This window comes from Euleptes europaea, chromosome 4 (assembly GCF_029931775.1).
Source record: "Euleptes europaea isolate rEulEur1 chromosome 4, rEulEur1.hap1, whole genome shotgun sequence".
In the NCBI taxonomy this organism is placed as follows: Eukaryota; Metazoa; Chordata; class Lepidosauria; order Squamata; family Sphaerodactylidae; genus Euleptes; species Euleptes europaea.
In genome coordinates this window covers 30417275-30439591 of record NC_079315.1, presented here as the reverse complement: position 1 = coordinate 30439591, position 22317 = coordinate 30417275, and the positions used below count along the sequence as shown (strand labels likewise).

Sequence of the window (22317 nt, the reverse complement as noted above, 5' to 3'; positions counted from 1 at the left end):
GAAATGTCTCCATTATGCTTGTATTGTCTGGACTAAGATTCACTGCCATGACGGGGATCCCCAGTAAAGTGTCTATAAAAACAATATTATTGCAATCTAGACATGGAAGAGGCAAAGTTTGAGGGCAAGGCATCAGCAGCATCTCGGGTTGTGAAATAGGGAGGAACAGAACCACCAACACACACACAGTGCAGTCCTACATCACTGCATTCACTCAACCACATGGTTCATATGCTGTCCCTCAGAAAAGGTTCTTCTAGCTCAGTAGTTCTTCTAGCTCTGTGGTGTCTTGTATGTCTGGGAGTAACTCTCCATGGTTTGAAGCACAGAAGGGTCTTTAACAGGAGACATTGGGAATCAACCCTGCAACCTACTGCATGAGCCATGGAGCTTCCTAATCTCATATTCTTACTGGTAAGCACAAATTAATGATACCTCATACCCATTCCCATACGGTATCCGTGCACGCAAGTTCCCTTGTGCAAGAAAGATTCCTCAGTTTCTGACTCCTTTGGTGACTATCTAGAGCAGGCAAAAATTCATCAGGATCAAAGCCGCTGACCTAAATGCAGAGTCTGCTGCTAGTGATTGCTGCAATTCCCTCCTGCTGTCTTTTCCTTCAGCAGGCCACGGTACTGCAGGGGAGAAGTGTCTCCGAAATCAATGGGGTGTTGCCTTCCATCAAATCAATACTGTACAACTTTAATTTACCACTGCATCCTTCATACCAAGCAAGCCCTGCTCAAAGCAAAATGTAAAGGGATTCACTTTGTCCTCTAAAGAAAAGTGTTTTGTTGAAGGACTGAACGCAAAATAAAGACAAGATGGGAACTTTTTCAGCTATATTCATTTTGCAAGTATAGGCTCTGATTGTGCCTGGTCTTTTTGTGAAACTCCATTTATATCTGATTAAAATCTGAGAGGAACAGAAATTCTTTTGAATAAATGCATGTTATTACAGGGGAAGGTGAGAATCAAATACTTATTCTCAAAAGATGACAAATTGTACCCAGGAGTAATTTGGGCTAGCAGAATTTAGACTTGGGATGTCCACTGATCACTGAAAAATTCATTATGGATACTTGAATATGTTAAGACTCGAGGAGTCTAGGCTACGAATACATGAAGCTGCCTTAGGCTGAGTCACACCATTGTCTACTCAGACTAGAAGCAGCTCTCCATAATATCCAGAAGAGATCTTTCCCATCACCTCATATCTGATCCTTTTAACTGGAGGTGCCAGGGATAAGAACATAAGAACACAAGAAAGGCCTTGCTGGATCAGACCAAGGTCCATCAAGCCCAGCAGTCTGTTCACACAGTGGCCACAGTCAGGTGCCCCTAGGAAGCCCACAAACAAGGCAACTGCAGCAGCATTATCCTGCCTGTATTCCAAAGCACCTAATATAATAAGCATGTTCATCTGATCCTGGAGAGAATAGGTATGCATTATGACTATCCATTTTTACTAGTAGCCATGGATAGCCCTCTCCTCCATGAACACGTCCACTCCCCTCTTAAAGCCTTCCAAGTTGGCAGCCATCACCACATCCTGGGTCAGGGAGTTCCACAATTTAGCTATCAAACATGGGAACTTCTGCATGTAAAGCAGATGGTGTTCCACAGTGCCATGGCCTTCAACCATGGACCAGGATCTAAAAGCTGTGATTTTTACAAAACAAATTAGACTGTCTATCACAGGACTGTCTACAAGTGATGATATCATTGACTGCTAAGCCTACAAACATCTAGGCAGGTTTAGGGTTTGTCCAGGACCTTTCCAGCACAGCCATTCACCGTACAAGTAAGCCAAGAGACACTTGGGGCACAATGGTTTGAGTAGGGAAGCAGGATGGGAGGAGATGATGGCATAGCCTTGCCCACTGCATTCCCATCTACACTGCCTGTGAGGATGATGAGCTCCAGTAGCACTATATAGTTAAAAACACAGGGCCTATAGTATAGGCTAACTATTTCCAATAGATAAATACATATAACATATACACAGTTGATGTATATCCATACAATGACCAAACTAGGACCAGACACATTTTGGCCTCATATAGGCCTTCCTCAGTGGTCATACATAAAATTACAATATAGTACACATCCTAACATATTCAATCTCATGATACAAAAATATATAAAAGCCACTAGTGCCATGGAAGAAGGTAATGATGTAGGGTGCCCCAGGGAAAATTCAAAGCAAATATATTCCATAAGTAAATGTACCATGTTCAACAGCTGCAAGCCACCCATGAGCTAAATGTTTACTTGTCTGCTATCAAATGGCTTATGGTGGAATTTCATTTCCTTATAGTGGTCAAGTTTTACTTCCCTTGTCTGCCAGGGCTTTTTTATTTGGTTGGTTCAGGTTATTAAATGAAATTATGGGGGAACTATGTCTCCCATAAGGCTGTTGGAAAGTGCCACTGCACAAAATAACATCAAAAGTTGAGGCGGGGGAGTGGAATTGAGGATCCCTGTGTATATAGATCACCTCATTCCCTCATTTGTGGCACCTGAGAGCTGTGTGTGGTAGCAGAATACCTTGAGCCCACCATGCTTTCCACACCAACTTCTGATATCTAGCAAGTTTTTTCAAGTTCAAAATAGAATGAATTTTACTGGACCCACAGTATTTGGCATAAAATCTGCAACATGCTGTACTTTGCTGAGATATCCTCCCAAAGGCCCAGGCCTCAATATCCAAAAGCGCACAGTATTTGCTTTTCAGTTGCCTATGAGCCACACATGGAGTCATACACATTTACCTTCTCTACCCAATCCCTGTAGCACCTATAGTGCCCTGAAAAGCCACCACCATCTTATTTCCCTAGAGTGATGCAAGCTGTTTTTCTTGGCAAGATTCCCATGTCCAGCAAATGCTTGTGTGCTGGTTCTTTGGCGGACTATCAGCTTCCTCCTGTGAACATAGTTTAATGGGGGGGAGCACCCTTACCAGAGGGCATCAAGGGGTACTAGGGGTGCTTTCCTGCCTGTGGCAGAAGTCCCCCCCATTAATACTCCTGTGTCCCCCACATTAACTCACTAGAGTGGGGGGGGAGTGACATCAGTCAACGTCACAATGTCACTTGGGTTATAGCTGGAAGTGACATCATGATGCTCTATTTATCTGGGGAATTCCTAGAGTGTCATGATGTAGATCAATGCTTCCCCTCCCATACCCTGCCCCCAGAAGTTCCCAGGGACTGAGGATAGAGGCCTAGTAGGGTTGCCAGGTCCCTCTTCTCAACCGACGGGAGATTTTGCGGGCAGAGCCTGAAGAGGGTGGGGTTTATGGAGGGGAGGGACTTCAATGCCATAGAGTCCAATTGCCAAAGCGGCCATTTTTCTCCAGGTGATCTGATCTCTATCAGCTGGAGATCAGTTGAATTAGCAGGAGATCTCCTGCTACTACCTGGCAGTTGGCAACCCTAAGGCCTAGCAACCCTAGATACTAGTGGAAGTATCTAGATAGTAGTGGAAGGGCTACTAACACAGTACCAAAGAGATAGCAGTTCCCAACACTGGACAGTGATGTAATGGACAGAATGTCATACTAGGATATGGGGGGGGAGGGCATGTTCCAATCCCCACTCTGCCTTGAAAGTTCATGGGATCTTCATGAGCCAGTCACCTTCTCAGCCTAACCAATCTCACAAGAGTTGTGGCGAGGGTAAAATGACATAAGCCACTTTGGATCACCATTGGGAAGAAAATCAGGATATAAATGTCTAAATAAATAAAATTGCACAAACCAGATGCTACCCTCCACTCAGCAGTCACACACCAGTGTTGTGTTGAAGTAGCTACCCTGGTGCCTTAGCCACTGTCTGTCCCCAATACCCTCAGGTAAGAGCCTCACAAACTCAGAGCAACTAAAATATCTTTAATGGTTTTATATGTGTTTTCTTATTAAAGCATGATTAATTCTGTTTTATTATTTTGCTGTATTGTCCTCAAGTGAAGTGATTTGGCTCCGTTGGTCACATGATTTGTTTAACCCTCTTTACATATAGCCTCCACTAAGAGCACCACATCCTGCTCCCCTGTTTATTATTTATTTATTATTTCAATTTAATACCCCACTCTCTCCGGCCGAGACCGTGTTTAGTGGTGCCCAGTCATGAGATTTTGTAGTCTGCCAGCAAGCTGCCATAGAGGCTACGATACCCTGTAGATTAACAGCTGCCCAATAGGCAGAAAGTTAGCAAATAAAACTAATTTGGTTTCCTGCAAATTTGCAGATTCAGACATTAGAGACACCAGGGGTGGTCTGGCCATTTAACTTAACAGGGAAAGTCCTTGGTGGGCTGCTCAGACCCTTCAGAGGCAATCATCTCAGCTTGCTAGTTACCTCCTCCCGCACCACAATTGTTGGACATTGACAGCATTGTTGGCCAGGTCTGAACTGAGTGGCTATTGTAATGCTGCAGGGACCACTCCACTGGGTGTAATGCCTATAATCGTCATTATTATTGGAAATGTATGTTTTTATATTCAGTCCGCATAATCACACTTATAAAGATGCTAAGCCCAGGGTATAAGGGTTAGCATCTAGCACAATACCATATTCTGCACACATATATAATGGCAATACCCCATGTATAAGGGGTCAAGTATTGTTCTTTGGTTCCTATTCATTCCTGTGTGATCACTAAGTTAGCATGAGTCTGACAGACACCATGATGAGCTGCCAGAACAGAAGATTCTAGTCGTGCCTAGTACAGATCGCCCCAGGAAGGGGCCCACTAGTGATTGAAGCTACCAAGGGCGTAGTTTCAATCCTACCGAAGGCTCAAGTTGTAACGCCTATGCTTCTCTAATTGGATATGCTAATCCAAATGTATCCGTTACTGGATCCTTGTGTCTCTATGCAATATGTAACACCCCTAACCAGAGGTTATAAATGTTGTTGCAATCCTTTGTTTGGTGTGTGAGTTGTTCCTCGGGGAACTGAGAACAGAGTGAAAGATTTGACTATTGGGTACGATTTGGATATGTTTACTGTTTGGGGCTGAAGAAAAAATTTGAAACGGCTGTCCCCCACCTTTTCCCAAAAAGTGTGCTTTTGGGATAGTACCTACTATTGGACTTTTTGAAGAAAATACAACATTTACTTGAAAGAACATGGCAATTGGTGCACTGAGACTGCACCCTATTTAGATTGTACATACTGTAAATAACTTTGACTGTTCTTATATGTATCTTTCACTCTTGTATTGTTGATGTCATATGTGTAAGCACCAAAAATATTTCTTGCTACTTTTGAACTGAAGACTCCGTTGCAGATTTTCTAACCATTGGTACTGGCACGGAGGTGCCTATTTTGTATTGTAACCACCTGGAGTTTGGCAACCTGGAGTAGACAATGCTGACTTGGATGGTCTGACTCAGTGTAAGGAGCTTCATATGAGGGGAAGAGAGCTATATCACAGTTTGGCTACGATCTCTGAACTGGTTGTTTGTGCCTAAAAAAAATTCATCTGCTTAATATGTCCCGGCTATCAAAGCACTGCCAGGAAAATAAAACTAAGTAGAAAGCAACACAATTGCTTTCTACTTAGCTACTCCTATCTAAAAGAAAACCCTACAAATTATACAAAAAGCATAATTATGCAATCGGAATAAATTCTGCAGTTCCCTACTTTGCATAAATTGGCCTGCTTGAATACCTTGGGCCTGATTCTGCATCCTGTGGGGCTGGATTATATACCCCTGGATATATTTATTTTAAAAACCTCTTTATCCTGCCAGATCATGGTATGCTAACTGCTAATTTTTATTCCATGGCCATCAACAGGGAATGAGAGTAAGTGTAGTATGTGATGCATGCGATACATCAGGTAGCAATGCTTAAGTATTCTGGATGAGACACACAAATGTTAGTGCTTGCTCTTAAAATCATCCTCTCTTCCCTAATTTGCATGAATTCAATTCCCCGTATAATGCCTATAGAGAAAATTACATAAATCAGTGAACAAAAGAGAAAACAGGAGCCCCCCCCTTTTTTTTTCTCGGCAGACGATTATAATGAATGTTCTGTGAAACAGCCTAAAACCCAGAGAAGATGGGGGAGGGGAGCAATAAGCACCATTGCTTTGTTTTGAAAAATACCCCTTGAAAACCAAAGTATTCTTGGAGAAGAAATTGGTTTAAGCTAAAGAAAGAGACAGGCAGAAACCATAACTTTTCACACATCACTGTTGCAAGTAAGTTAAAGTACCGGTATTCCAGGAAGGGAAGACAAGCTGCTAAGGTAAGATTGCCTCCTTTTAAAGCTGTCCGTTTAACATCAGTTTGAAGCACAAACAATTACCAGACGATGTTATTTACCTCCACGCCATGAAACGTTTCACCTGCCCATTTCCAAAGTATGGTTTATCTCGTGCTTTCGCAAAGGTACTTCAAAAGAATGTGCATGGCCCCATGGCTGTGTGCTACATTATTCAAATCAGGGTAGATTTGATTTAAATCAAATCAATTTAAATCATGATTTAAATCACGAGTCAGTAAGACTTGCCTTAAATCATGATTTTCTAGATAAAGACTCATTCTTGCTGGTGTAATCTTAATATTTGCAACCAGATGAAGGTTTCTATTTTAGAGTAATAACTTTTCAGATTAGTTTTACAGATATATCAAAAATTATATTACTGGAGGATAGGGTTTCCAACCTCCTGGTACCAGCTGAAGATCTCCTGCTATTACAACTGATCTCCAGCCGATAGAGATCAGTTCACCTGGAGAAAATAGCAGCTTTGGCAGTTGGACTCTATGGCATAGAAGTCCCTCCCCCCCCCAAACCCCACCCTCCTCAAGCTCCGCCCCAAAAACCTCTCACCGGTTGTAAAGCGGGACTTGGCAACCCTATCAATGGGGTTGTTCTATGGCAGATGTATTGGTTCATTCTCTAATAGAGAGGTAGAAGGTCATTGGAGGTGGCTCATTAGGATAAAGAGGTGAAAATCTGATTTTTGGTGTTAAAATGCACAAGCAAGACAAGTGCAGCCTGAATTGAGAATTCAGAAGTCTTTTTATGGTTCCGATTGGCTCTATCCTAAGGGCTAAGCTATAGAACTATTAAGCTATGCACCAACAAAAGATTAAAGGATCCAGCTGCCAAAATGTAGGCTATGCATAGATTCTGGTGAGCAAAGCGAGCCCACACAGCTGGGAGTTGGGGCGCTGCAAGCCCCTGACAAAATTTTGAAATTTGACCAACTACAGGGACATTTTGAGGCCATATGAAATAAGTATTAGAGCATATTCTAAGGTCAATATTAAGTACCCATTGTCTTATGATTCTATCACTAACATAGCCTTATTTTAATAACAAACACTTAAAAAACCCCATCGATTTTGTTCACTCATTAAAATAAAAAAAGTTGCTTCAGGGCCCCTCCAGGATTAGGGGCCCTGAAGCTTAAGCTTCAATAGTTTCATAGTAGATCTGCCACAGCATGGGGGACATGTGATGTTGGCAACATTTCCAGTGTCACTATGTCACTTCCAGGTACAAGCATAAGTGACAGTGGTTAGCTCTAGGAATCACTGGAGATTCAATGGTAAAACCATAGAGTTTCTGGTGCTTCCTAGAGCTAACTATTGGCTGTTACCGCACTAGGTATTCCCAGCGATGTATCATGAGTTTGGAACGTTATAAAAAACATTGCTTTAAAAGGGTTTTTGGATGCCACGGCTAAAAAATGGTTGGAAGACGTCTTCACAGCTAAAGGGGCCAAACAAAGTGCAAACAGTATTTTTTATAACAGTTTCAAACTCTTAATACATCAGTGGGAATATATAGAAAGTGCAAACAGTGTTTTTTATAACATTTCCAAACTCTTAATACATCGCTGGGAATGCCTAGTGCGGTAACAGCCTATTGTCACATTTGGGTTTTACCTGGGAAGTGACATACCGGCATAGAGGATGGTGGTGGGTTTTCAAAATATTTTCCTCTTGCTGTCAAGGCCTGGCAACCCGGGGTACAAGCTACACCTGTCACTTCTTCCCACACTACCATCCTTTGCCAGTTGACTGCCCGTGTGACAGTTTGTGAGGTGACCCAGTCTTCACACTACAAATCTGGAGTCTCGCCTCCTCCCTGTTTTTGCAGGTACACAATTAAATGCTCCTTCTCTCAAAGGAACCTTATTTTTGCTCTCCACATTTTAACTTTGCTCTACAATGATTATGGAGACCCTTTGGGCCACTTATTGTCATTTACAACACACCAACAGACCCCCCCCCCTTGAATTTCCATAGCTTACTTTCAAAGCCTTTGGAGTTAAATTAAAATCATAAACATGCATTGAAGCATGCCATGTGTTTATACCTTCAAATGTCAGATGACCTCATTAGCATGGGCACGACACACGTTTGTCTAACTTGTGCTTTCCCTAGTAAACCATATTTCATCATTTCTGGCTGTTCTTTTGGTCTGAATAGGAGTGCTGCCAGCAAGCAAGCCCCTGAATGCTGTGGAACTAGCCGTAGGCCCCAGCAGCTGTGAGTCACTTAGGCAGAGGTGTGAGCCCATGGGTTGCCTAGTAACCTTCTAAATTAGCCACCCTGGGTGCTCAGCACCTGCTTGCCAGTTGCTAATCATGCAAATAGATGTGGGGAAGATGGAAAGAATTAGTCTGTTGTTCTGACAGTGGAATCCTAAGCAGAGTTGCATCCATTGTTAAGCCCATTGAATTTAGTGGACTGAGAAGGATCTAACTCCTCTTAGGATGGCACTGTGAATGTCACAAAGTGATTCCAGTGTGCATACTCATAGGGCCTGCAATGGTATACATACAGAGATTCCTACAGCCGAAAGGTTTTCCATAAGAGCTGTCTCTAGGGTTGCCAACTGCCAGGTAGTAGCAGGAGATCTCCTGCTAATACAATTGATCTCCAGCCGATAAAGATCGGTTCACCTGGAGAAAATGGCTGCTTTGGCAATTGAACCCTATGGCATTGAAGCAGAGTTGCATCCATTGTTAAGCCCATTGAATTTAGTGGACTGAGAAGGATCTAACTCCTCTTAGGATGGCACTGTGAATGTCACAAAGTGATTCCAGTGTGCATACTCATAGGGCCTGCAATGGTATACATACAGAGATTCCTACAGCCGAAAGGCTTTCCATAAGAGCTGTCTCTAGGGTTGCCAACTGCCAGGTAGTAGCAGAAGATCTCCTGCTAATACAATTGATCTCCAGCCGATAAAGATCGGTTCACCTGGAGAAAATGGCTGCTTTGGCAATTGAACCCTATGGCATTGAAGCAGAGTTGCATCCATTGTTAAGCCCATTGAATTTAGTGGACTGAAAAGGATCTAACTCCTCTTAGGATGGCACTGTGAATGTCACAAAGTGATTCCAGTGTGCATACTCATAGGGCCTGCAATGGTATACATACAGAGATTCCTACAGCCGAAAGGCTTTCCATAAGAGCTGTCTCTAGGGTTGCCAACTGCCAGGTAGTAGCAGAAGATCTCCTGCTAATACAATTGATCTCCAGCCGATAAAGATCGGTTCACCTGGAGAAAATGGCTGCTTTGGCAATTGAACCCTATGGCATTGAAGCAGAGTTGCATCCATTGTTAAGCCCATTGAATTTAGTGGACTGAGAAGGATCTAACTCCTCTTAGGATGGCACTGTGAATGTCACAAAGTGATTCCAGTGTGCATACTCATAGGGCCTGCAATGGTATACATACAGAGATTCCTACAGCCAAAAGGCTTTCCATAAGAGCTGTCTCTAGGGTTGCCAACTGCCAGGTAGTAGCAGGAGATCTCCTGCTAATACAATTGATCTCCAGCCGATAGAGATCGGTTCACCTGGAGAAAATGGCTGCTTTGGCAATTGAACTCAATGGCATTGAAGTCCCTCCCCAAACCCCGCCTCCTCAAGCTCTGCCCCAATCTCCCGCCGGTTGCCAAGAGGGACCTGGCAACCCTAGCTGACTCCCAATTGAAAGATCACATGCTACCAGGTAGATCCATTATGAGAGCCAGTGTGGTACAGTGGTTAAGAGTGTTGGACCAGTATCCAGGAGACCGGGGTCAAATCTCCACTCGTGCAATGGAAGCTCTCTGGAGGATTTTGGGCCAGTCACATTCTCTCAGTTTAATCCACCTCACAGGGTTGGTGTGAGGATAAAATGGAGAGGAGAATGATGCAAGCTGCTTTGGGTCCCCATTGGGGAGCAAGGCAGGTTACAAATGAATTAAATAAAATTATCTTCTCATTCTTCTTAGGTTAGAAAAAAGAACTTTTTTTTAAAAAGTGTTGAAAATATTCTCAGAAAACTATGAATAATTTTCTCCCAGCCTTAGTTACCATCACACCTGAAGTACCTGAAAATCAAATTATTAAGAGCTAGATCTGCAGGTAAAGTGGTGAATATTTAGCCATTTTTGAACTCCATATATTAAGCCAGTCAAATCTCTGTTGACAATAGCAAATGATTCCTACCTAACTTCTTATTACAAGACATAACATTTATAATCAAGCTTAGCAGGGAACAGGATGATTAAAATTAAATTGTGAACATCTCATCAGCATATCTGCATGAAAGAAGCCTAATAAACTGCTATTTAAAACTCTTAGCTTTATAACATCTTGCCAGCAACCTTGAGATGGTAGTGGATTACCAAGTCTGCAAATACGATCATAGGATTATTTGCAGCACAAATTTTAGGTAACTGGGACTTCAGACTTCAAAGTCTTCTTTGGATTATTATTTTTCTCTTAATGACCTGTTTCTTATCTTCTGTTTTCTGAAGAAAAACCAATACTGCATTAAGTTTCAACTCTGGATTTCCCTCAATTATCCAGTAATGTAAGCCTTCCCTGAAAATCACCTAAATTACCTTTTCAATCATCTCCCTGAGCACAAGTTCAGTTTTACATGCAAAATTTGCCTTGTTGGTTCCTCCTTGCCTGGGGGAAATCAATCAACATTCTCTGTTGTTGTGATTGCTGTCATAAGTCGTTTATGCATGAGAGTTTTACCTGGTGTTCAATGCTTGCTGGACCCACACTTTTCCGTTGTGAATCCAAAATTTGCTATGCACCAGCAAAGTCACCGAGCTCAAATCCAGAAGCATCTCCCTGCCCCTTGAAAACGCTGCTTTGTAATTGGCTGTAGTGTTTACTGTGAGAAAAACGTCCAGCTCCCTTTTCCCCTGGTGGAAACCCAAGTACCGTTTTACAAAACAATTTCAAAAACTGGTGCTCTTTACAAGGAACGGGGGGGGGGGGGAATCCAAGCATCATTTTAAAACCCTTTCTTATGTGAATGTCTGCTCAGAAAGAACTCCGGGTGGAGAAAAAAATCAGGAAGCATTTGTGTCCCCACCCCTTTAAATACTGCTCTGTAATTGGCTGTAGTGCTTACTGTGAAAAAGATGTCACCCTCCTTCCATGACAACCCGCTCCAGGACTACCTGGTGCACCGGCTCCTGGACCACCCAGGGGACCCACGCTGCGGGGTCGCGCACTTTGGCTTATGCACAGAGACTTCACCTGGGCTGATCTCAGGGGAGATCAAAGAATCAGGTTATTACAGGAATGGGAAGACCCAGGAGTTGTGAAGGCTGGCCACGAGGTCATCTCTAACGCACGGAAAAGTCATGCATTACTCCAAGGAACAACCAAGTCAGACCTGGAGCGAACTTGAGTGGAAGTACCCATGCATAAACAACCACAGAATCATGGCCCATCCCAGTCCTTTTGCACACACTGTAATTGATTCAAGAGTTTGAGCAGAACCCCTGTGTCCTAAGGACCTTACCTAGAAAGCAAGCTGGGACCATGTAGGCTTGGACCGCTGAAGTATCTTCAGCCACAGACAAGAGTAGGTGTGGGCTATATCAGCTTCTCTGTCAGAGATCTGGTATGCAATCTGGATTGTGAAGATGTTTGTGTAATAAGAAACCTGGTCTTGTGTCCAGGATCCTGGTCTTCTGCTTGCTGTCTCCAGCATATGAGGGCACAGGTGGTAGAAGATGTAGGTGATGCTTTGACCTTTGTGACCTTTTTCTCTACAGTAAAACTAGAGACACATTTCACTCTTACATTCCAAATATTTGAGGCCTGTACAACATGCTACATTAAATACTTGGTCTCAACGAGGACTGGCAGCAGGACGCCAGCTGGGAGTTCCCAGTGGGAACTCAATTCTAAAGCACCACAGGGACCCAATTTGGATCAGGATCACTCCTGCCTCCCAGCTGTGCCCTTTTCCCACAGCAAAATGGCCCCAGAGGGATTAGTTGCACATGGAGGCATTCTTTATACTTAAGCGTTGCCAGTTACTTTCCTTCCCCAGCTTCCATTGTCCACCAGTAGGTGACCAGTAGGATAAATATAAAGTAAAAAAAAACCAATGTCAGCGCAACAGCATTAAGTCATTTCGATGGAAAACCCAGAAGTTACATTGTGCCAACACACACACACACACACACCCATGTCCCTACCAATCCTCAGACTCCCACCGGTTGCCAGCTGTTGGCTGGTGACCCTATTATACATGCAGCCCCCCAAGGGGGCAAATAACACCCCCAGGGCTGTTTTGAGTTGAGATTACAGTGGATATGGAAGGCAGGAGCCCCTCCTCCCCCCACCATGGTCCCAGCTTTTTCGGGGGCCCTACAGTGTTTTAAAATTGAGCTCCCACAGGGAACTCGCAGCCACCATATGAATGCAAGTCCTCAGGGTGATCTCATGTTAAATGTAGATTGACTGAGTGTGTAACAGTGGACTGGCAAGAATGTAACTCTGCTTTGGATGGCACTGTAAAAGTAAAAAACCACGTGCTGATACCGGAGCCCACTTCTTGTCTGCGTAAACCACTGTTGTGGACATGCCTACTAACTGGCAGGAGGTATGTCTACAGCAGTGACTCACACAGAGAGTGATGTAGTATCCTATCAGGCTTGGTCCTTGTGCTGTCTCTCTGAATCTGAGGGGATTGATCCAATTACAGCCCCATCCAGTGATTCAACATCCAACCCATTGGTGTCTGATCACAAGAAGGCAAGGGCAGAACAACTAATCCTTCAGAGGTACAGTAGTCAGCCTCCTCTGTGAGCTGGGGACTTTAGTTTCACAAGAGGATTTGATGTTTTATTTATTTCCCACAGCACACCTCTTGGGGGTTACTGTTATCAAAGGCATACAAAAAGGTTGTTTTCTTTATCCTTTGTTACCCTCTAGCTACTTGGCATAAATCCACTTTAAAATCATCCCTATGTAAACTAGTTTGAATCTAGATCAGAGTCCAGTGGCATGAAATAGAAGGTGCACCTCCTTCCCCTTTCCTCTGGTGTTCCTTGGAAAGGAGTTTTGTAGACTGAATTTGCTTAGATGCCACCAGAAAATTTGAATGTGAATTACATTTTCGGCAATATTCTGGAGAAGAAAGGATTTGAAGGGCCAGCTTCTTGTTTTTCATATTTATGAGCTAGATATGAATCTGCTTCATTAGTCTTAAAAAAAGAAGAAGAGGAAGAGGCTAAAGGAAGGATTCATTGAACTTATTGGCTACAGGGAACATGCTAAATCTCTCGGTCAGCCTTCTTTCATGGATTCACTAGATGTTCCTAGGTAGAAAATGTACAGTGCAATCCTAAACATGTTTACGTAGAGGTAAATACCACTGACTTCACTGATACTGTGCAATCCTAAATAGAGTTACACTCTTCTAGATCCATTGAAGTCAATGGGCTTAGAAAAGGGGTAACTCAGCTTAGTACTGCAGTTACTCTTTAGTAAATCAGTTAGGCATTAAACCTTACAGTGCAAAACTAGTGGTTCCAGTCTATTCCCATTGGCTCCAATGGATTCAGACTGGAATGACACGTCATCAAATTGAATGGTTAAACTGTAAAGTGCAGCATTTAGGAGGCACAGGACGTTACCTCTGTCTTACAGCCCATTCCTGAAACAACGGCATGCGGAGTCGGCGGGGAAGAGGCACAAAGGCACCTCTTCCTAAGCCGATTCGTTCACACTGGGGGAACGAAAAAAGCCGTTTTGCAGCTGTTTTTGTTTTCAACGGGGCTAAAAGCCACATTGAAAACTGCGAGGCTGCGCCTGCTAAAAAGCAGGAGCAGCACCGCCGTTCCCGGTGCCGGCGTACCATGGCAAACCGGGATAGGAGGCCGCCTAACCGACGGCTCCTCCCCCTAGTTCGCCCCCAGAACACCCCCCCCCCTGTGCCGGCGCAACCTCTATATGCCGTGGCCTGCGCCACGGAGAGGCCACACCGGCATAGGGGCGAGGCGCGGTCCCACGGCGCTCGGCCGCCAGTGGGACTGGCCTTGCCACCAGCGTAAGGACGTGTAATCATGCGATTACACATACTTACGCTGGCGGCGAGGTCACGCCGCCGCCAAAGAACTTTCGGCCCAATTCTCAGGAATGGGCTGTTAGTTCTCTTTAATGAAAAATAAAAACTCAAACAGACCATCCTGCTGACATACAAGTTTTTGGAGACCTAGTGGCAAATTTGGATTCTACATGTAGAGCTCCTTTTTGGGAGAACTTTGAATCCTGTGATCCATCAGAATCCATTCAGAAAACATCCAGTCTTTCTAGGCAATCTTTTGTTGGTGTGTAGGCTGAGTCACCTCTCTTTTTATTTCTCCTTTTGTGATTGGTCCCATTTCTCCTTCCCCATAGCAGCCATTTTGTGGTGGCACTTGCTACCCATTCTCAAAATTCTAAGAACTTTCACAGGCGGAGGGACCTTTCTTGTAATAGGTACATGGGAAAGATGTTCAGCACATGGAATCATGCAATCTTTTTTTTCAAGTCGTGTTTCCCACAGGTGTGCTTTATCTCTATGACATTGAATCGGGAGGAGCACTTGAATCTTGGATGTGGTCAGAGGCTCCAATTAAGGGTGCCAGTTCTGGGTTGGGAAATACCTGGAGATTTGGGGAGTGGAGCTTGGGGAGAGCGGGGTATGGGAAGCAGAGGAACCTCAGCAAGGTATAATGCCATAGAATCCATCCTCCAAAGCAGCCATTTTCTCTAGGGAACTGATCTTGGTTGTCTGGTGAGCCATTGTAACAGCAGGAGATCTCCAGGGGGTACCTGGAGGTTGGCAACCCTAGCTCCTCCTGATTTCCATCTCTGAACTCCTCACACAGGCCTTTATCTGACAGACAGGGATCTTACAGGGAACTTTGCCATCTTAGGCTCAAGTCTGCGAGTTGTAGCCATTCATCAAGCATTGTTCCTGTGAAACTCCCATTCATTTTGATGAGGCCTGCGCAAGAGCAGTGCTCAAAGGAATGGCCCATAGAGATTTCATGAGGATGTGGGCCTATTGGCAAAAGTGCTCAGTAATTAGCACACAGGAGTAAGAGTTGTGCTTTGCATTTACTAAACTCTCAGATAGATGATGCACTCTAGATAATTAATCATTACATTTCTCCATAGGCATAATTACACTCATGCTCTTACTCCCCCTCCCTCCCCTTTCCACCGCATACACACAAAGAATTCTTATGCATGTGTTTAAAGAGCAATTAACATCCCAAGGATGCTGTGATTAAAAGCAATATCAACAGATTTATCCTAATGAAAGAAAATAAAGAAACAAATAAACCCAAATGGGAAGATGGACAGAAGCCTGTCGGGCTAGATCCAAACTAGCTTTCCCTTTCTTTTCTCTACTTTGAAAACTGCCATGCATTAGAGCACCAAGCCTGGCACAAAAGCTGTCGGGTGTGCGAGCAAACACTTTCCCAATTAAAAGTGGAGGGCATAAATCAGCAAGTAATATTGCACAAGACAGACAGAAATAACGGATGAAAGTAGAAAGCCTCCAGAGAGAAGCACATTGCACACTGTCTTGACCCTGACATATCCTGCCACGATGCCGAAAAATTCCCAAGGGCTTGGCTTCAATAGCAAATAGTGTGGATTTTAGATGAGGAGAAAGAGGACACGGGTATCCTTCACCTCTCCCGCTTCTCCTGTCAGCCTTAGAGTTGGCTCAGAGGAACCCTTGAATGAGCGATCAGAATAAGGTTGCCAACACTGGGTTGAGAACATAAGAAAAGCCATACTGGATCAGACCAAGGTCCATCAAATCCAGCAGTCTGTTCACATAGTGGCCAACCAGGTGCCTCTAGGAAGCCCACAAACAAGACAACTGCAGCAGCATTGTCCTGCCTGTGTTCTACAGCACCTAATATTATAGGCATGCTTCTCTGATCCTGGAGAGAATAGGTATGCATCATGACTAGTATTCATTTTGACTAGTAGCCATGGATAGCCTTATCCTCCATGAACATGAACATCTCCATGGAGATTTGGGAGTGGAGCTTGGGGAGGGTCCAGGTTGGGAGACGGTAATAACCACTGCTGGATATAATCCCTGGCACTACCTAGCAACCTGTAATCTGGAGATCAGTTGTAATTCCAAGAAATCTCCAGGCTTCACCTGGAGGTTGGCAACCCTTGATCAGAATGTTACAGGGAAGCCAGTGCATGTATACAGGTGACCCATTGTCTCTGTACACAAGACCACAATGGAGGGTCCAGGTTTTGAGGGGTTCTTGGCAAGATGCGGATCATTGGTCCTTTCCTACATAGGGGAGGGTCTGTGACTCAGTGGTAGAGCATCTGTTTTGCATGCAGAAGGTTCAGTTCCTAGCATCTCCTGTTAAAAGGGTTAGGTAGAAGGTGATATGCAGGACCTCAGCTTGGAGAGCCACCCCAGTCAGAGTAGACAATCCTGACCTTGATAGACCAAGGATCTAACTTGGTAAGAGTGTGTGTGTGTGTGATCAAGTTACAGCTGACCTATGGTGACCCTGTAGGGTTTTCAAGACAAGAGATGTTCAGAGGTGGTTTGCCATTGTCTGCCTCCGCGTGGGCTTAGAGAGTTCTTAGAGAACCCAAGGTCACCCAGCAGGCTTCATGTGGAGGAGTGGGGAATCGAACCCGGTTCTCCAGATTAGAGTCCACTGCTCTTAACCACTACTCCACCCTGGCTTCATTCTGCAACCAGGTTGTTGTGGTTACCTTTAAATACTAATGCTTCAAAGGCATTGGAGTGCCCCATGTTCAAACCAAGCAGGTGAATTAGCTGCTCTGTCACTCCGTCGTTGGAATGACAAGCCAGAGGCAATGTCACCGAGGAGAAGGAGCTGCCTCTCACCCAATCACTTTCTCCATGATGTGGAAGGTATGTGCCACATGCATTGCGTCTGCTTCCTGTTCTAGGGAATGGAAGGAACAAGCAGGTTCTGCGTCCATTGCCATTCATTCGTTTGCCCAGATAGGGTTAACTATGTGATATACAGATGGATTCTAGGAGCTCCATGCTTCCCAGGCACATGAAAGCCCAGTTCAGGCTGGGCCCATAGCACACAAGAAGATGGGGTTTAAGGCTTACCCCTGACTATTTTCTTGACCTGAAGTAGCTCCATGGAGCCATTGGGGAAATTGAATGTGTAGCCTATCTGTACATGTTAAGTTTCCCAGACAGGGCAAATATCAGTTCCTTCGGGCTGTTTCAGGTCAGGAAAAAGTGCAGCAGGGAATGCTTCAGATCTTTCTCCTTGGATGCCATGGTTCCAGTCTGAATCACTACCAATCTGAATGTTTGTGTCAAGACCGAAGAACCATTTTGTTCTTTACTACCTCACTTTTCTCCATTTTGTATGTCTAAGATTTAGCACTCCATAATTTTCCACAGGCCTAGCTCATTCTGTTCTCACAAACAACACCTGTAGCTTGTTATGCTAACAGGCTGAGCTATCAAGGTCACCAGCTCATACCATCCTAATTAGTTGAAATAGCACATCTGTGGGAAGATGGGAGGGGTGAAATCACTCTTTTCCTCTAGTTCGGACTGTTTCCATCATTCTAGTTCGGACGTCTCCCAAAAGTCCACCTTGATTGGGAGTTAGAGGTCATCTGACCTGAGTGCATTTTTCCTTAAGTTTGGTTATGCCTTACAGGGTATAGTTTTCTCTACACTTTGATTTCAGCATGTCACTCCGTTGCTTGGAATAACATCTTTTAAGATCCAGCTTATCATGTAACATCTTAGTATTACATAGCCAGCTAGATTTATTGTTTTATTATTGCCAATTGCCTATTGACTATGTAACTTGTATTTTAACCTCTTTTTTGAACTTTTTTATTAATAAAGCTCTTTAAGCTTTAAGGTTTGAGTTTACTTACCTAGCCCAGATATTTTTGGTTCCTCTACTAGTACACAGCAGGGTCTCTGTCATCATAGCTTGGGAAGCCCAGAACTCTCCAAACACACCCTGGCCAAGGGACATACCTCGGGGAAGTCTTTTGTGTAATTAGATCCTTAGTGATGGAGGGGCAGCCACAGCTCAGATCACATGCTTTGCTGCTTGCTAATATACCCACATGCCTTCTGGTTTAGGGCACTGGGCAACATTTGGGAGGGGTGGTCCTCCCTCCCATGGTGCATGTGTGTGCTGGCATTCATGTGCAAGGTGACCCATGGCGGTTCCTCCTCCTCTCCTTCTATTCCAGCCGGAGATGACAGATAGCCACAATTGCTTGGCATTATGGGATGGCTGATCTATGATGGGGTCAAGGGTGAGGGGTGCACCCAGTTTTATCTGAGGCTGTTAAGCCCCTGATGGGGGCAGGGTATCTCCTGCCCCCAAGTCCCATTGCCTGCTGCCACTCCAAGCAGCAGTGGGAGAATGTTTTGTTTTGTTTTAAGAAAAAAACCCCGGTGCCAGAAGTTCTTATCAAAAGTGACAAAGGGTAGCTCTAGGAATTGCTGGAAACTCTGTGGTTTTACCATAGATTTTCACCTATCCCTGGAGATATCTGTTGTCACTTACATTTTTATTTTATTTTTACTGGAAGTGATGTAGCACTGCATGCAACACTGTGGCCCCCCATGGCCCCACCCATAACTCTCTTGCTGGTTGCCTGGCACTGCCTGTCACCACTAGTTTTACCATAGAGTTTTGGCCAATTCACAGATAGGACTGACATCTCTTCTGGGTTTTCCCATAAGTGACTCCATACCATCATCGAATGGCCACCCACCTATGTCCCCACCTCCTTGTCTTATGCCAGGCCTGACAAGCTGATCTAAAAGTTCGGGGGGGGGGGGTTGTATGGGAGAAGAGGCTTCCTGAGAAAGTCAGGTCCCAAGTCACAATTTATGAAGGTCAAATCAGCACTTTTAAGGGCCCAGAGGCAAACTGGTTACCAGCACAGGCAACATTTCAAACTAAAAAGAAGGCTGAGACAGGAGCAGTGGCCCCATCTGGGAATGGCTTTGCCTTAGCTCAGGCATGGTAGCCATTGGGGCAACTGCTGCTATTACAGCAGTTAGGATGCCCACCTGTCTTCTTTGATCTGACATTTCATTTTCGGTAGGCATTAACTTGGGGATAGTGTTGCCGGGTTTTGGCAGGGGACTGCCACAGGAGTACAGAATGAAGTCCCAAACCGTTTCCTTCTGCCATTGCTGCCCAGCCCTTGCAGGAGTTTCTCTTGGAGCCCACTGCCTGCCTTCAGGGGCTGCTCTAGGGTTGCTAACAGGCTTGGGGAAAACTATCCTGTCCCTTTAACAGAGGCGTAGTAGGGTGATGTCATTTACCAGGTGGTGTAAATATGCCATGAAAAGCTTCAGCTGTCCATTTCTATATATTAAGCCTTTTTTAAAGGGACAAGGCGTTTTTTCTCCAGGCCTTTCGACAACCTATGACAAGCCCACTTGCTTTGCCAGACCTACCCTACAGGAGCACTTGTCTGTCTGGTTTCTGAAGTTAACAAAAAAAAAAAGCAACTTAGGCAATTACAACAGTAACTAGACTTTCATAAAGAGAAATTCATTAAGCTCTTACAATGTTTCCACAAACATAAATATACCAACAAAAGTCACATGTGACATTCGAATACAAATATCTCCATATGCAAGCACTTAGGGCATGTTCACACAGAAAAGAAACTGTTCCATGTGGTAGAAGCCGAAGGTAAGTATCCAATATCCAGTTATTTAACACATTATAAGTACATTTCCATGTCTAATATATTCTCCATGGTTCTTAACAGGTCTCCAGTAGAAATTATCCTGTTTCAAGAATTCGTCTTCATCAGAAGATTCCCATGGACATTGTACCAAACTAAACTTGTTTGACTGAGCACTGCTCCTTCATGGCACTGCCATGGAAAACCACGCTTTGTAATCGTGATGCATATTTTAGGTTGTGATGCATATTTTAGATTGTTGGTTTCTGAAGTTGACAGCTAGGTGAAGGAGAGGAGCTCAGTGTCCCTGAGATTTATTGACCATGGGGCAGCTGCTTGGACTGTGGATTGTGCTGTAGTCTCTGTCTAGACTGAGTCAGGAAGCCTCTGGATATGAGTTTTAAATTAACATTCTCATGCTGCAATAAGTTTTTTTTAAAAAAAAACCAGATGCATTTTAATGGGGGCTAGAAAACGCTCTCGCGACTCGGAGGTCTTAAGCTCTACCCCTGCATGCAAGCAAAGCAAGATTGGGTTTCTGAAGTACCCAGCTCGACATCCTGTCTGGGCTGCCCACATTTACATTCACCTGGCCTAGCTGTACCAAAGGATGGCCTGATGTCACATCTCAGTGTGGGATGAGATAAAGGACAAACCACCTCTCTCCAGCAATTATATAAAAGATGGGGAAATTTGCAGGGCAAAAAATAAAACCCAGGAAAAAATGCAGTATATATATATAAAAAAAAACAAAAAAACCCAGACAATATACAAAACAGAACTTGAAAAAAGCACAATAAAGATAATGCACAAGCTACAGTTTCTAAAAACCAAATTAAAGGCAGCCAAAAAGCCACACACACAACACATTTGTCCCACAATTTTACTTACCTGTATTGACTTAAAAGATTTCTATCTCACCTCCTCAGAAGGCAGCTAACAACTTAAGAGCCAGGTTGTGAGGACACAAAATACACCAATCAATGAAAGGGAAGCAGTACAGAGGGGCAATTTGACTCAAGTGTACAATTCAATGAAATTTGAAAACATGTGCACGTATGGCACATAAAGAGGGAGTTCAGGGTAAGCATCACCAAGGCCTGCCTCCTAAAGATGCACATAAAGCTCTGTGTTTTTTATGGTTATGATGATACAACCCCTTCCTATAATTATTGATCGTGTAACTATTCAGATTCTTACTGAAGCAAGCAAAAACGATGCTTTATCATTGGGCTCTACAGCATGCAGTTTAACCGCAAGATGGCAGAAATAAAGAGGAATGGCAGCATAAGAGATAAATAACATTCCCATGAGATTCTGTCATGGAAAATAGAGAAATCCTACCAACAGACTTACCTTCCCAGGAGGACCATCAGTACTCCTGGGAGTTATCATGATAAAACCTCCAGAGAATAGCTGTGGTTTTCACCAGAGCATAGATCCTGACTTGAACAGTACCAAACATGAGAAGATAAGTGAAGATTAATAAGTGGTGAAGATATTATATTACACAAGGCAAGCTACATTTGCTAGTGAGTTGCTGCTGTGCCTTTTCAGCTGTAATCCAGCTGGGCTGAAACACTGGGAAGAATAGCCTACACTGGAATTGCTAACACACAACATTTGACCAATTTATTGTGATAATGAGGCAGCTTTTAACACTGTCCCCCCTTTCCAGTGATTCCATTGCCCATTCATATCCCAGCCAACTCCCAGGATGAAGACAAATATGGTTCTCCAAGAAGATATAGAAGATTTTTCAGCTGTGCAGCTTTCCCTATTCATATCATATGCACCAGGCAGCCTGCTTACCTTTAATTAAAAAAATAATAATAACATGCAGGTATTTATGTTAGGACTGCCAACCTCCAGGTATTAGCTGGAGATCTCTTAAAACATTTCTTTTGATGGCAAATGACATCCTGTGAACAGTCTTTTATTGTGGTCATCAAAAATGGTCACGGTGCAGGAAAACGAAGCCTCTACTCAGGGCACCCTTCAGTTTCAGAGCAGGTTTTTTTGGGGGGTGAGATTGGAGCCAGCCGAAGTCTCGACCATGGGGACTGTCTGAAGGAGATTGCTCATCCACGTGTATGAAGATATATCCTTCGGAAGCCCTGTGGTCAGCAGCTGTTGAAGCTGGCTTTTTTTTAATTGGAGGGTATATCCCTCCGGATGCAACTTGTTGAGCCCCATCTTTTAAAAAACCCTTATGCTTGATCCAGATCAACCCGCTGAAAGGTTGGTCAGACCAAGTTGGCTCTGATTACATGATACTCATCTCGAAAGGGCCCAACTATGGGGCCCTAACAAAACCAG

The 22317-nt window shown here is 44.0% G+C and overlaps 1 protein-coding gene across 1 annotated transcript in view; it reads left to right on the top strand.

Annotated features, from left to right (window-relative positions):
* The first annotated feature begins 341 nt into the window (after positions 1-341).
* ACO1 (aconitase 1) overlaps positions 342-22317 on the top strand; it is a 187532-nt gene continuing 165556 nt past the window's right edge. Inside the window, exon 1 of the mRNA XM_056848227.1 lies at positions 342-347. The gene's annotated coding sequence lies outside the window, so the exon portion shown is untranslated. The remainder of the gene's footprint in view (positions 348-22317) is intronic.